Source organism: Ochotona curzoniae, unplaced genomic scaffold (assembly GCF_017591425.1).
Source record: "Ochotona curzoniae isolate NIBS_2020 unplaced genomic scaffold, NIBS_Ocur_1.0 contig_3622, whole genome shotgun sequence".
NCBI classification, from domain to species: Eukaryota; Metazoa; Chordata; class Mammalia; order Lagomorpha; family Ochotonidae; genus Ochotona; species Ochotona curzoniae.
The window spans coordinates 20,897,751-20,907,917 of NW_024465926.1; the positions used below are offsets into that span (position 1 = coordinate 20,897,751).

Here is a 10,167-nt window from a genome sequence, read left to right on the forward strand (position 1 = left end):
TGGCACACAGGGAAGGGGCAGGCAAACCTGAGAGACTTGGGTTGGAGCCTCACTTCTGGACTCACTGCCCTGGCTTTCTGGGTGACACCAGCAAGCCCCTGCCCTTCTGCAGGGTTGATGTGTTGTATCCAGCCTTTCTCACTGGGATCTGGGGGCAGAGCAGCGAGGGTTGATGGGAGCCCAGTTTAGATTTTGATGATAACATCAAGCACTGGGCCACCCTGGACAGGTTTTTTTTTTCTCCCCCATTTTTTCTAAAGATTTATTTATTTATTTTAATATATTTTTATTTTGAATTTTGAATTTTGTGGTACAATTTCATATAGGCTGGGATTCCCTCCCCCCAGACTCCCACCCCCCTGACAGATTTTTCCCATTTTATTGCGATAGTGTAGTTCTTCATAAGGAATCATAATTCTATGGACAGGTTCTTTAACCTCCCTATGCCCTAGTTCATTCATTGGCTATTGGGGTGATGGTTTCGGAACTTCTTCAGAGGGTCTACAAACATTGAGAGCTACAAACATTCCTAGAGAGCAAATGCATGGAACAGCAGAGGGACGCAGCTGGACCATGGGCCACGCTAGCTGGCTCTTGGGGAGTTAGCACAGGGCAAACAGGTGGTTAGTGTCCAGCCTGTGTTTCCCCCAGACGCTCCACAAGTCTTCCTAAGCAGATTTCTCCTCTGTCATGCAGCTGAAGAAAGATGCTCTCAGAAGGTTGGAAGCCCAATGTGGAGCTGACACCTATGCTGGCAGCAGGTGTTCAGTCGTACAGCTACAACAGTTGCAGCCTGGCTCTACAACTGGTGCCAGCTTCCTGCCCATGCAGACCCTGAGTTATCAGTTCCTCCTGGCTGGGGCCTGAGCCTTGGCCCAGCCTGGCCTTTGCAGATAGTAAAACCAGTAGGTAGAACTTTCTTTTCTGTCTCTCTCAAAACAAAACCAAAGCCGAGACCAGCACCATGGCATAGTAAGCTAAGTTTCCTCCTATAGCACCAACATCTTATATAAGTGCCATTTGCATCTCAGTGGCTCAATTTTCAATCCAACTCCCTGGTTGTGGCCTGGTAAAGCAGCAGACGTATTGCTCAAGTCCTTTGGGCCCTGGCACCTATGTAGGAGAGCCAGAGGATGCTCCTGAAGCCAGATGCTATTTCCTGAACTATGATGCTGTTATCAGCAAAAGGCCTTAGCTCAGAGCAAACTCCCACTCTAATAATTCCTTATTATATTTTTCCACTTACAAATATAAGCTCTGCTCATCTGAAAGTTATACACATTAGAGAACTATGTAGCAAAGTTTCTCCACAGTATCACTTTCTAGGGATTAGGTGTGTAAGTGTTTTAGAATCAAGTCCTTGACCTCTGCATCCATGTAGGAGACCTGGAAGGAGCTCTAAGCTGCTGCCTTTGGAAGTGCCTAACTCTGACCATTGCAGTCATTTGGGAGCGTGAACAAGCAAATGAAAGCTATATTTCTCTCTCTCTCTCTCTGTAACTTTGCTTTTGAAAATTAAATAAATACTTAAAAGTATCATTTGCCATGCATTGAAAGTGTGACAACCCGGACAACAGCAAATGGTGACTGTAACGCTGGGTCTTCTGAAATACTTCTGGGGCGTGTCTGTAACTGTGAAATCCTGCTACAAGATGGAGTCACTCTGACCTAGCCTTGCTTAACTGCTAACCTGCTGTTTATGCTTCTGTATGAAATGCTTTACGTGCTTTCTGCCTATCAGGCCACAAGTTGCCAATATACCTTGCCTATACTGGGAAATGTAAGGGCAGACAAGGGTGGTGACACCCCCAAGCATTCCATAGATAAATTTACTTTGATATTTTTTGGTCGTGTTCTGCCTGTCATGATTGTAAAAACCCATCCACCCTATAAAAACCTGTGTAACCCTCAGCTCTAGGTCACTCTCCAAAGGAAAGAAGAGCTGACCCCAGCTGTTTGGTCTGTCCACCTATTCCCTCAATAAACTTGGCCACTTCTCAGAGTTGTCTAAGCTGTACTTCTTGGCGAGAGGTATGGGATGGTTGCAACAAAAGTAACCCCCAGACCACACATTGAAAGGAACCCCCAAACGAAGCACTGAGAAAACAGCAAACAAGATGCTTTGCCGTGGCTGGGAATTGCTGCTGGCTCAAGACTCTGAACCAAGGCCTAGCCTGGCCTGGTTGCAAAGATCAGGTACAAGAAGGGTTTCACAGCACAGCCCCCGATTCCACTGCCTGAGGCCTCAGCTCATCAGGAGCGCTTGGAGAGAACTGAGAAAGAGAAGGTCCAACTCACGTTATGACTCAAGTGCTAGTGCCAAGTCCACACACCTGCCAGCACCACCCTGCGGACTCCTGCTGCGGAGGTCTTTCTTTGTGCAAGTGTGGACCTGTTCACTTCCGTCAAGAGGAGCCTGAAGCCCAGAAACGCACGGGACACCCCCAGCACCCTGGGGAACACACCACCACAGACATACAAGCAGCCAGCTGTTTCTGAAGGCACTGACTAACATCTGAGTGGCAGAGACAGGAATTTGGTGCTGTAGTTAAGGTCTCACTTGGAACGCCTACAACCCAGGCCTGCTTGGCTACAACCCAAGTCCCATCTTGGCTTCTGACTCCACCTTCCTGCTGAAGGCAGTGGGTAACAGGTCAAGGACTTAGGATCCCACCATCCATGTGAAGATGTGAATTAAATTCTAGGCTCTCAGCTTTGGTCTGGTCCAGCCCCAGCTATGCCGGTGATTTGATGCATGAACCAGTAGTTAGGAGATATTTCTTTCTCTCTCCCTCTTCTGCCTCCCTCTCCTCTTCCTTGCCTTTCAAACAAGAAAAAAAAATCTTAATAAATAAATAAATAAAATATAAAATATTATTTAAGAATTCACTTACAGAAGGCATTTTTGAAGCCAAAAGCAAAATTCATAGCAACTATTCCTTCTCTTCTGCAGCCATCACGGCTCACGTCTCTCTGCCTCACTTCCCTTCAGTCTTCTCTCAAATGTCCCAACTACCCCTTACTGCAAAGCCACACCTCGATCTTGATTCCAAGAAAGGGACACCCTCCTTTTGCCTGCTTCGGCTCCTTCGCTGTAGTGCACACCAGCTGATCCTGTCACACATGCCACCGACAGCAGCCCATTGCATGCATTGCTTGTCTTTCTCTGTGGTTTGTCAGCCCCACAGGGCAGGGACTTTGCTCATTCCCAACCAGAGCCTGGAGCCTCGAGCATGTTGTGGAAACTCCATAGACTCTCACCAGTGGGGCCCATGGTATGGGAGTAGAGTTGGTGCTGGGCATCATTTTACACAGGGTGGTAGGCAACCCTGGATCGAAAATGCCCATCCACCAATTTACCCCTAGGAAGATCCGGAACAGCCCTCTTTGTGTGATGGGCCCCCTTCCACTTTCTTCCTGCCTCCATTTCCCCCCTGCCCCTTCCCACCTGCATTTTTTCTGGAGCAAACTTCCCTGCATACATACCCCATGCAGGGTCTGTTTCCACCCTCACTCCATATCCTGATTCCTGTTATGTACCATGTTGCAACCATGTTGTGACTTGAAGTTATTGCATAACCATATTCTGCATCTTGTAATGGCCTCAATAGTAAACACTTTTACTGCTCAGCAGGCAAAGACCAATACATGAATAAGAAAGCAGACAAGGGACGTAAACGTTTATGGGAAAGGAGATATAGGTGGCCTTACGTATCTGGAATGCCATCAGTCACTTTCATAGTCAGAGCCATGAGAAAAGGACATTATTACTTATCCCCAGAAATGCAAATCTGGAAATATTCAACAGCAGTTGTGCTGAGGAGGCAGTGGTGGGTTTGCACCTTCACAGCCAGGCAGCAGGTATGAAAAGCAGTAAGAAGGGTAACAGGCCATGTATATCCAAGTTCAAATGGCAGGTCCCCCTTAACCTTGCAAATTCACTCCTCGATTGTTTTCCCTAAAGATTCATTCCTCCCTGTGAGACATGAGGCTAGAGTGTGACATTCATACGCTATAAGGCAAAAGCCAAAACCACATGAGAATAGGCATACTGTGAAATACTATGCAGGTCTGAAAAGGAGAAGGCAGTCTTCTTGTTTTGATTAGAAAGAGTTTCAAATTGCATTGAATAAAAAAAAAAATCAGAAAGAGAATATTACAACGTCGACCCTTCTCCAGATAGCTATGGTGCTTGGCTTCACAGTCTGAAACTAGTACTTGGGCAGCACCATGAGACCTGTGCAGGCCCCAAAGAGAGCCACCTGTGCTCTCCCAGCTGCTGCTGGGTGGTGCACGGCCATTCTTGGCATTCTTGGCTCATTGAGGCTTCTCTCTGGGTTCCACCCTATGTCAGGCTTATGTGTCTTAACAGGACTCATTTCTCACGAAGCCACCAGGCATGAGTTAGATGGCACAGACGGTATTTCTAATTAAAGTCACAGTTGCAGATGGTGGCTGCTAAGACCTTGGCCTATCTTTCTTTGGGACACACTTCACCCTACAGCCAAGGGGAAACACCACCATATGAAATCAGGTGACTTTGCCTTTGAGGCGAAGGGGGCACTATTGGGGGGCAAGAAGGCCGTTCTCCAGGCACCCCTGTCTGAATCCACCCCAGGACCAAGGCTAAGCAGACCATAAGACTCTTTCAAAGAACTCTGCTCTCCACTTGCCTGCCTTCACCACACGCTCAGGACCTTGCACACCTGGGTGGCTGCAGAAGGCTAGTCATGCTCCAGGTGTTCTCATTCTATTCCATCTCAAAGCACACCTGGAAGGTATCACATTACGCCCATCTCACAGGTGAGAAACTGAGGTTCTGGGGCCCTCTGTCCGCCTCTTATACCAGGTGCCTGTCGACCAGGTGCGGCCACTTCTGGTGGCAGGGTGACGGACATAACCAGTGACCCCTTGGGATGAATGGGTGAGCTGGCTTGAGGAATACCGGAAGTCCAGAGAAGTTCAATATCTGCCTTACACCCACACCCCTCCCCGTTGTGCAGGGCGACACAGAACTCTACAGGGCTTATTTCCGCCTTCATGAGAAGCAAAGAGCTTGGGTGCCAGTTGGGAGCCCACCCCATCTCCTGCCACCTCCAGCGACCGTGTTTTAGGCCTGCAAAGCAACTATAGTTTAACAAAGGAAATGTGAAGCATCGCAGCTTATAGAACGGATGGCAACAGTGCCAAAGGTGAGACCTTTCTCCAACCTTCCCAGATGGCCGTACCAGCAAACGCCAGGTCCAGCCCTGCTGAGTGAGCAAAGGAGCTGAAAACCACAAGAGGGGACCGGTCACAAGGCGACCCCCTGTTACTTCGAAACAGGTTTGACTCTGACAAACTGCTACAATGCCCTGCAGGCTCTGCCCATAGTGCATACTGTGGAGGAAGTTTTATGGAGACTTCTGCTGTTTCTGTCTTGAAACTTTTGGGCTGAGACGCTAAACCATTCACTAGCTGTGCCCAAGTTACAGGGCTGGTGTCTGTTGAGGCTAACAAGGTGAGGAAGATCTAGCTGGCTTTGCATTAAGCGCCCGTCAGCGCATTGGTTTATTCTTGTTCGAGCCTTTCTACTCGGAAACACATACAGCATCAACAAGTGTTTTAGTTGCAAAAGTCTGTCTTGTACTTAGTGAACAATGTGACTCGATAATTCTCTGAAAAGCAGAAAGAAGGTGGTGACCAGGAGGTGACAAGAGCAGTGCGCCCTATGTCCTGCGACCCCCACCCAGGCCACCCCCTGCCCTGTCATCCTTGGAAGTTCTCAGGACACATTCTAAGCCCTCCCTCACCTCCTGTCCCTAAGCAGCAGCTTGCACATCGCCGGCCACCAGCTCCCAGGCTGCCTGCCACATGACCTAGGATCCACCTGACAGTCCTTGGGTTGGACACCCACTGCATACCCACGAGGTCACCGGCTTCTACAGCTCCACGACCCCCTAGGCTCCTTCCCTAGCTGCCACCAGGGACCCCTGCAGCTTAGAAACCCGGCAGCAACAAGAAGTACTCACCGGCAGTGGTGCTCCTGGCTCCCGCTGCTCTCTGCACGAAACTGAAAGCAGACGCTGAGAGCCACTCAGCTAGAGCAGAGCGAGCCGGCTGCCGCTGCCGAGAAATCACGTGGATTCAGGGTGCCAGCCCAGAGTTGGCAGTCTGGGCGGGAGCCGGGCACGTCCGCTGTTGTGCGCTCTGCGAGGGAAACCAAATTCCCGATCCGGGGACAGCCTCCAAGACATGCGGGGACGTGCAGATGGGCAGGTGGGCAGCGGTTAGGACGCCTCAGGGGGTCTCCGGGGGAGTTCTCTCTCTAAGTCTCCCAGGAGGTAGAAGCTACTGCAGCGTCCAGGGGTCCTTGGCTCCCGTGGGGGGTCGGGGGGCGGGGGGAGGCGGGCGGGTTGGGATGGAGGCTCTCCAGGAGGAAGGGAGGGGATTTGTTATCTTGAGCCCTCGAGGCAGATGAGCCAATGTTTCCTCGGATCCTCAAATCATGATAAAACATAGATGCAACTCTAGGAGTCACTGAGAAGAAAGTTGAGGGAGAGATGGATGGAGGAGCAGTGGGGAGAGGGGCTAGGGAGAGTGGAAGCCGGAGGGGACTTCTGAAAAGCCTCCAGCTCTAACCCACCCTGCGCCTTGCAATTTCACTGCTCCTCCCCCAGCTCTCTACGCTTATCAAGTTCCCCCAACCCACTCCCACCCTGGGCAGACAATGTACAGCTCTGCAGGAGCAAGCCTACCTGCCTCTCCGCTACCCCCACCCTGTTCCCTCCTCTCATCCTGCCTCTCCATCTCTACCCCAACAGACCCTCCTGAAAGCAGCTTCCACTCCCAGGTTGCTCCTGCCAGGCTAGGTGTGACTCCATGTGTGGGTGTGAGGGTGCTATAGGTCAGGAGACCACCATCGGCATCCACAGCCCGGGTGTCTTCTCAGGCTTCCCAAACTGACCGTGTTGCCCTAAGCACACATCTCAACTGCCTCATGAGCCTGTGCCATCTGTGAGCTGAGGATTGGTACAATCAGGATGCCCTGAGGGTGAGGATCCCCAGGGGACTGAAATGACCCCCCCAGCTGGGACTGATGTTGACTGTGTGTGATGTTGGGGGACAGGCTGTTTCTGTGTGAGTCCCCTTTCACAGCGCTGCACTTCCCCGGGGGGACTGCTTTTCCCTGGACAGATCCCTGCATGACCATCCAGACTAGGAAGGGCTTGACCTTGCACGTGACAGCTGACCCTAGCTGAGGCTAGCTGACCCTGGCCTGGGGCACCCCAGCCTCCCCAGGCCATTGTGGAATGTAATAGGGAATGGGCAGGAATGGGCGCCACTAGCTGTGTAGGTACAGGGAAGGAATGACCATGTTTCAAGCTCAAGAGTCAGCTCATGTTCACTGAGCACCTACACAAAATCCAAGGCTCTGTGGTGCAGCGCAATAGGTCTCTGCCTGTGGCACCTGTGTTCTATAGGGACACTGGTCCAAGTCCCTGCTGCTTCACTTCTCATGCAGCTCCCTGCTACTGAACCTGGGAAAGTAGTGGAATGTTTAGACCTCTACCACCCACATGGGAGCTAAGGATGGAGTTCCTAAGTTCAGCTTGACCCAGACCTGGCATTGAAGTCATTGGGAAGTGAACCAGCGGGCAGAAGATCTTTCTTTCTCCGTTTAAACTAAACAAACCTTAAAAAAAAGTTCCCTGTACTGACAGACACATGGACAAATGACTGTAATCCAGAGACAGATGCATTTTTATTTTAATGTGAGGGAGTGGGGTGGAGATGAAAGAGCGCCCCCATTTGTTGTTTTACTCCTGAAGAGTCCATCACAGGAGCTGGGAACTTAACCCAGGTTTCCTATGTGGATGACAGGAAGCCAAGTGCTTGAGCCATGGGGCCTATGTTGGCAGGAAGTTGGCATCAGGCTCTGGAGCCAGGCACCCTGCTGGCATCTTAACTGCTGCCCCTGCAAATCATTCTTAGATGTACTTAATCCTGAGAAATCCCAGGAGGAGGACAGGAGAAAGCTTATTCTCCCGTTAGGCAGATGAAGAAGCTGAGGTCCAGAGAGGTCAAGTGCATGGCTGAAGGTCACATAGCAATAAGGAACAGAACAGGGCATTGGCCTGTGCTCTTTCTAGCCCAGTGGTACTGAGGCTGACCAGGTTATCACCAGGAGTTTTGGGGAGAGCTGCCGCCTCTCACATTCGCTCCGACCTCAGCCTGCCCTGTGGCCTAGGAATCCACCATCAGTGTGTCAGGCCCCTGATCAAGGAGAACAAGCGCCTCAGGTGTGTGTGAAATGTCCATCAGGCATTTACACGGGAGTATGAAGAAGCCAGCCAGGCTGCACGGGAATATGGAGAACCTATGCCTTGGGAGGAGAAACTAGAGATGTGATACGCAAGGGTGACAGTGGACAGAAATGCGGTGGGCAGGGACTGAGACCAGAGGCCTCCAAGATGCAACAAGCCCATGTCAACACAGAGTTCCTCTATGTACCTGCTGCCTTGTCTCCATGAAGTGCCCCCCGGGGACTTCACTCTCACAGAGTGCCCAGGGTGCCCAGGCACTGGCCCATGTACCTGGGCTTGTTCCTGCAATTGTCATGATGATCCTGTTATCTCCATGTTTCCAGGAGAACAGAGAGGCACAGAGGACACAGTGCATGCCGGAAGTCACACAGCTAGTGGGGAGGGGCGGGTGCAGAAGTGGAGACTGAGTACCCAGGCAACCCTGCGCTTGGCTGCCACGTGATGCTCCCTCTAGTCCTTGCCAGACTCTATGATCATCCACCTGGTCGGAGCTCAGAGGGACCCAGGATAGCAATATGAGTCACAGAGACTGCTTGGGATCCCTGCCCAGTCTCTGAAGGCCGGGCATTCTCCCTGCACTTTCCATGTACTTCAGTCCTAGTTCTATAACCCTCAGCCGCACTCTCCCAAGGCCAATAGCCCAGGTGGCGAATGTGCTGCCGCAGGGTCTTGACCTTCACCTTGGGAAGTCCAACTGCTTTTCCCTGGATGAAGCAGCAGGGACATCCTTGTCTCTCCTGGAAGGCTTTGATTTTTAAAGCTTTTAGTTATTTTCATCTGGGGGAAAGAGTAAGAGACTCTCCCATGGTTTGCTTCACTTCTCAGGAACTCCCAACAGCAGGGACTAGGCCAGGGCAAAACCAGAAGCCAGGAACCCAATCCAGTCTCCCACATGGGTGGGAGGGATGAAGTACTTGAGGCATCACTGTTGCCATCGAGTGTTGACATTAGCAGGAAGTGGAGCTGGGACCCCAGGCACTCTGGGATGGGTTGTGGGTGTGTTAGCCACTGCACTGAGTTTCCACTTCCTGGGGGCAGGTTTGGGGTGGGTTGTGCCAAGGACCACATGAGGCAGGGAGGACATCTTTTGAGGTAGGCCTGGGTCAGAGCTCCTGGGCTTGGGTAGAGCAGCCAGGAACTCGGGCATCCAGCAAGCCTTAACCCTCCTTGTGCCACATGTTCTTCTTGGCCAGTGCAAGGACATGCAGTCCTTTGAGCCCAGAGCCAGGGGACATACTTCCAGGGTGGGAATGGAAGCAGGATGAGGATCTGTCCTCTTCTGGACTCCCAGCTGGGCTGGCACGGACAAAGGGCCAGACTCCCAGGGACTGTCTTGTCTGCCACTGGGAGGGTGTGTTCAAAGAAGGGGCTGCCTGGTTGTCCTGACGATGTCCTTCCAGCCTTGGTGGGCCTTGGGCTGGAAGGGGACACAACATCAGTATAAGGAGGCTGCCGATAGGCTCCCGTGATTTCTCTCCCAGGTTCAAGTCTGACTGGCCTTCACAAAGGCACCATCCTCCTCCTCTTCTATCAAAAGACAGACGAGAAGCCAGGCCTCCCCTTCCCGTTCTCAGGTTCCCCCACTTCCTGTCTGTGAGGAGTGATTCGAACACCCAATCTTGGACCCTGCACCATTTCCTGCTTCCCTTTCCTCACACCTCTTGAAATTCACACCGTTCTGGTTATCCATCAATCAGATGTAACCTGGTGCCTTATCTGCCCCCCCTCCCATCCCCATCCATGTACCAGTGGCTCAGATAATCTCAGTCACCAGTCCCTGGGTCAAAGATGCAGCTCCTCCCTTCATCTTCCCCCTCTCTCTTCCTTTCCTTCTAGCTCTCCCCATCTTTCTCCATCCTGC

General features: G+C 51.5%; 1 protein-coding gene across 5 annotated transcripts in view; it reads right to left on the reverse strand.

Annotated features, from left to right (window-relative positions):
* NLRC5 (NLR family CARD domain containing 5) overlaps nt 1-6,094 on the reverse strand; it is a 66,189-nt gene extending 60,095 nt beyond the window's left edge. For all 5 annotated transcript variants that reach the window (XM_040982657.1, XM_040982656.1, XM_040982655.1 and 2 more), the window contains exon 1: nt 6,012-6,094. The gene's annotated coding sequence lies outside the window, so the exon portion shown is untranslated. The remainder of the gene's footprint in view (nt 1-6,011) is intronic.
* Between the last annotated feature and the right edge of the window lie 4,073 nt (nt 6,095-10,167).